This window comes from Chenopodium quinoa, unplaced genomic scaffold (genome assembly GCF_001683475.1).
Source record: "Chenopodium quinoa cultivar QQ74 unplaced genomic scaffold, ASM168347v1, whole genome shotgun sequence".
In the NCBI taxonomy this organism is placed as follows: Eukaryota; Viridiplantae; Streptophyta; class Magnoliopsida; order Caryophyllales; family Amaranthaceae; genus Chenopodium; species Chenopodium quinoa.
The window spans coordinates 131375-137374 of record NW_018743212.1 but is presented as its reverse complement, the minus strand read 5'-3'; the positions used below and the strand labels follow the sequence as shown (position 1 = coordinate 137374).

General features: G+C 34.3%; 1 long non-coding RNA gene across 1 annotated transcript; it reads right to left on the bottom strand.

Moving 5' to 3' along the window:
* Positions 1-596: 596 nt before the first annotated feature.
* On the bottom strand, positions 597-3205 carry LOC110734187. Its single transcript, XR_002513775.1, has 2 exons — positions 2926-3205; positions 597-1365 (listed from the first exon to the last, which is right to left on the bottom strand). It is a non-coding gene; the product is annotated as an uncharacterized LOC110734187 (long non-coding RNA).
* Positions 3206-6000: the final 2795 nt, after the last annotated feature.

Below are 6000 nucleotides of genomic sequence, written 5' to 3'. Positions count from 1 at the left end.
GTAATATTACTCTTTTTCAAGGCCTGGGATTTATTTATTTTGGGTTGTATTTGCTAATGTTATTCAATTAATATATATAGTGTTGTTATTTCTCTATTGTAAATTGCATTATTGCATGGGTTTTATGTCAAATTTTTCAAGCGTTGGAAGAATTTGAGTGTTAATTTTTGTTTGCTTCAATGTGTTTATGATGGATATTTTGTAGGGCTTCAATTTGAGAACAGTTGTGAAGTGGGTGTGTTCTCTAAGTTGACTAATGCATATTGTTTGGTCGCAATCGGCGAGTCTGAGAACTTTTACAGATTTTTTTTTTATATTTTTGGGGCATTTTTGGCACCGGTTAACAGGTGCCAAAAACTATTTTTTTTTATGTTTTTTGGGAACTTTTTCGCATCGGTGCGAAAAGTTTGTTTTTCGCACCGGTTTTGAACCGGTGTGAAAAGTTTTTCTTTATTTTTAGCATCCCTCAAATCTACACCGGTTCAAAACCGGTGCGAAAGGGGGGTTTTGATCCGGTGCGGATTTACATTTTTGGCCTAGTGTTTAACAAGAAGAAAAACAATGTAAATTTTGATCTTTTTGAAAGAAAAGCCACGTTTTGAAATCAATTCGATTCACTTGACCTAACTCACAATTTTCATGTTTTCATAAACTTAATCACTCTAAATTCTCATTAACAAAAAAAATATTTGTAGGCATAGAATCCCATACCTAATAGGATAAACAAACCTAAAAGATAAAATAAAATCGTATAATCTCTTATAATATCCTATAAAAAGATAGATATTATCTTAAGTAAATCATATGAATACGAATAAATAAATCCTAATGAAAATATATCTAGACTATTAAATTCTTGATACTTGATCCGCATCATTCTCCCCCTCTTTTGTTTTATTGAACCAAGAAATTATCCAAATCAAACGAACAAAATATGAAAATATATTCTCCCGAAGATCATTGTTTCCACCTCTCCTGATTTTACCACCAATTCCAATTTTTAGTGTGGTTGCTTCCATATGCAAACAATTAAAATAACTAGGAAAAGATATATCATGAACCACCAAGTCTAATTTTCTCACAGACATATGTTGTATAGCTCGGATCTTCTGTTCATTTTGTTTAATTGCTTGGGTTGCATCAATTAATGGATAAGACAAAGCTAAATCTAATTCATCATCTAGCACCTCGATTTCTTCTTCATCTTGCACAACCAGATTTGAAATATTATCAACCTTGTTCATAGAATTAGAGTCAACCACCTGTATCTTAAGTGCTTTTATTCTTTCGTACTCTTGCATCTCAACCAAAATTTCTAGGCATTTTTGTGTTGCTTGTTGCAATTGTTGATTCATTTCCTACATTCTATCCATAAGTATAAAAATAGATTCAATTTGGTCGCCCATATTGAACAACAAATTGCATTAATAAAAACAAGCCAACAGCAAGCAATCACGAACCCGACTCAAAACTGACCCGTTGGCAGAAACTGACACAGTTTAATACTCCCACCGTCCCATACTTGACACAGTTACCATCTTCGTCTGTCCCAAAATACTTGACACGTTACTAAATATAGAATGGGACCACTAATAAAAAAATGTTTTCATATACTCTCTTTGGGACCATAAACCCCAAAACCCAATTAAATCCTACATTTTCTCTATCCTCATGGTACACTGTCGCTTGTCTACCCAAAATAAACCTAACTCTAACCTTCTAGAAATGTAGTAGGGTAAGCGGGTCGATCCCACGGAGAAATGGATTATCAAATTATTACTTATGTAAGTTAGAAACCCTGTTTTTATATGAATTTAAGAGAAATATACTACGTACGAAACGAAATAATAAAATTAGCTAAGAGACAAACAAATCAAAGATAATGAAATAGGGATCAGAAGATATATTGCATTAGAGTATCAATTATTGTTCATCGAATTATACGAATTACATTTATATCTTAATGTTAACCAATGAACACAAACAAGCATTCGAAACTTCCCTTGCAAATAAACCAAACAAGCTCTCGGAGTATTGTCTAACTAACTAATAATCTAGAACAAGCTCTCTAGACTTGATTAATTAGCATCATTAATAACAAGAAAATAGTTAACTTAAGCCACAAATCTCACAAGCTCGGACTTGTGCAACTCAAAGGGTTAGACAATCTTAGGTATTACCACTACTAGAAAACAGCTAATCAATGACATAAATTATCCCTCGGAATATCCTGAAATTTCGTCGGAACTGCCGGTTTTCGACGAAATTCCGTCAGAACGCACCGTCGTATTACATTTTGTAGGAGTTTCGATTTATTCCGTCGGAAATTTCGTCGTAACGGTCAGTTCTGACGGAATTTCCGACGGAACCGTGTATTCCGACGGACTTTTGTCATCGGAAAAGGTATTCTGGCCACCGGAAAGTCCGTCGGAAATTTCCGACGGAATACAAGTTCGTCGGAAACTGTTGTAAACAAAATAAAAAAAAAAAACCTCCCACCACCCCCACCACAACCCCATGATACCCCCTACCTTCCTACCCATACATACCCCCTCCGGCCCCACCAACATACTAACCCATGACTGTTGCCAGTCACCCACCTCCACCGTAACCCACCAACCTCCACCGTAACCACCCACCTCCACCCCGTAAACCACCTACTACCACCAGCCAAAAACCCCACAAAAATCACACAAAAAACCCCACAAAAAATCACACAAAATAAACTCACAAAAATCAAACAAAAAACCCACTACAACAACTAAGCAAAATTGTAGGAAATCAACAAAAATATCCTCAAATTGTACGAAATTGTACGAAATCAATGCAACAAAATATCCTTAAATCAACAAAAATTGTACGAAATTAACCCACAATAATATTAAAAAAAAAAAATCAAGCCAAAGAAAGAAAACGAAAAAATACCTGCAATTCCACCTCCAAAACCTCGAAATTGGGATTATATGGTTAAATTCAAACATAAAAACTCCAGATCTGGAATTTTTATGGTCGAATTTGACCATAAACACCATAATTAATCGGTTGTGACGCCCTAATTAATCATGTGTTGACGCCACCAGCCCACACAAATTCGTTATTGACGACCACCAGCCCACACCATAATTATTCGAAAATTAGAGGCAAAAGAAAAAATGAAAAAGAAAATGAGGACGAAAAGAAAATTGAAACGGGACAGAGAAAGAAATTAAAAGAGAGAAAGGGAAGGAAAGGAGGAAAGAGAACGAAGGAGAAAGAGGAAGAAAGAAGGAGAAGGAAGGAGCAGAGAAAGGAGAACAAAGAAGGAGAAGAGGAGAGAGAAAGAGAAAGAGAAAGAGGAGGAGAAGAGGAGAGAGAAAGAGGAGAGAATAAAGGGAGGCGGGTAACAAATAGGGGGTATCCGTTTTATGGGGGTTGGACTAGGGTTTGTGTAATTTTTTTTTTTTATTATATTCCGACGGAAAAGTTCGTCGGAAATTTCAGACGGACTATAATTCCGTCGGAAATTGTAGTTTCCTACGGAAAATTCCGTCGAAAACTTCCGACGGACTATAATTCCGGTGGAAATTTTAAATTCCGACGGATAATTCCGTCGGAAAGCACGTATATTCCAACGGAATTTATTTCCGTCGGAAATTTTCGACAAATATTCGATAGAATTTATTTCCGTCGGAATTTTCGATTTTTCCGACGGAACAACTCCGTCGGAATTTGCCTATTTTCTAGTAGTGTACGACAAGTTTTAGTCACCAATCAAACACCTAATCACTACTAATGGTACCAACTAGGACAATTACGGATCACAAGTTAATACTCTAGCAATTAAACTAGCAAATACACTAAAGATGGCCGGTCTAAAATATAATCTCACTAGTCCATAATAATCAAACAGAGTATCAACCCAATTAAGAAATAAAACATAATGCCCAAGAATTATATCATATCTATTCTCACAATAAAATAATCCAATACTTAATATATCTTCCTACCCATAAGAAGTTTAGCCTAACATACTAAAACTTGAGGTTATCATAATAGAACACAAAGAATTTATAATCAAACTAATTAACAAAGCAAAAGTGAAAATAGAAACTAGAAATTATATTAAGCAATCAAAGTATAATACCTAAGAGTAACTGACGCATTCGAGAACAAGTTAAGAAAGCACTAACTTTATTATTTTCATTTTCTAAACAAAACTTCTACTAGAGGTGGGCATAGGCCCTGCTTGCCCACGGGCGACATGAGCATGGCACAGTGGTGACATGGCCCGGCACGAGCCCGCCAGCGGCACAGTGACGAAGGAGTGGACCGTGCTTGGAACACAATTTGAAAAATCGGCACGAGCACGGCACGGCCAAGGGCACGGTGGGCGGCACAGTAATTTGGCGCGCTGGACGGCTTGCCGGCACGGCCCTCCAGCATGGCACGCAGAACGACAGGCCCGGCCCGGCCCGTGCAAAACAATTATATTTCGCTGCTTCCAACAGCTATAAAAACGGCTATAATAATAAATTAATAATAAAATTAACATAAATAATAATAAAGAGTAAAAGAACTATATAATAATAAAAATAAGAATAGTAAAAAGAAAAATAATAATATAATAATACAAAAACATAAACATAAATTAATAAAATTATTTAAATATACTCATTTTAAAAGTTGTTCAAAAAAAAAAAGATATATCGATTTTTTTAAAAAAAAAACAAAATTAAATTTCTGGGAGGTTGTAACACCCCTAAATTTTGGATATACTTTCTTAATTATTTAGTAATTTCTTCAAATTTTGAGCCAAATTTAATTATAAATTTTGGCGCCAAAATCTTTCGTACAAATTAAATATTTTCATATTTCTAAATTAAATTATAATCTTGGTCAGTCCATATTTTATTTTCAATATTTATGTTGTACGTACTTTTAATTTGGACTTAACTATATTATTTTCTGAATTTTATCAATATTCAACAATTTTAATCATCATCTTATTATTTACAACTATTTTTAGTTTTGATATTATCTAAAATATTTAATACATTTGTATTTTTATCAAAATCATTTATTTTAGGGGGTTGTTAAATATCGCCCTCAAATTTTCAACTAACGCCCGCAAAATAAAACATATTTTACAAATTACCCTTATATTAAAAAAAAAAAAAAAAAAAAAAAAAAAAAAAAAAATTACCCCCCAAACCCTCACTCCCTCTTCTCTCTCTTAAATACAATTCTCTCTTTAAACCACCACCACCACCTCCTTTTACCACCCACCACTACCACCACCACCTCCTCTTCTAACCACCACCATCTACATAGTTAGCCGCGGAAATGACAAGGAAGGACAAGAGGAAGGCGGTCACCGGAGACAACTAATAATAATAACAGTAATAATTCTAACAATACACAACTAATTATAATAGCAAATACAAGTAATTATAATAACAAACACAACTAATATAATCAAAATAATAATAATAACAAATACGTGAAATTTAAAACCAAAAAGAAAATAATAATTTGAAATTCCAAGGCAAACGCCCAGAGATTTCGAAAAACCTAGGCAGAAAAGCCTAGTTTGTTCAAAACTGCCTAGGGTGTTCGAAAAAACTAGGCGTTTCTGCCTAGGTTTTTCGAAATTTCTGGGCGTTTTCGATTACAAAACAGTTAAATAATTGTACCGATTCCCTACGGTTCGATGAGCCTCCGGCGAGCAACGTAGGTGGTGTTTCCGGTCTTTCATGAGATCCAACGAATTAGGTTTTGCAAAATTTAAATTATTTGTTTGATTTTGAAAATTATATGTGGTGATTGGTGGTTAAACGTGATCGTTGGTGGCCGGTGAACACTAGAGAGAACGGTTAAAATGTTTGTGTAGGGTAAAAGTGTTAAGTTTAGGTAAAAATAATTATTTTAATAATAAGGCTATGTACGTCAATTCACGTTATTTTGCGGGCGTTAATAAAAATCTGATTTTCGATTATTAAAAAAAAAAAAAAAAAAAAAAAA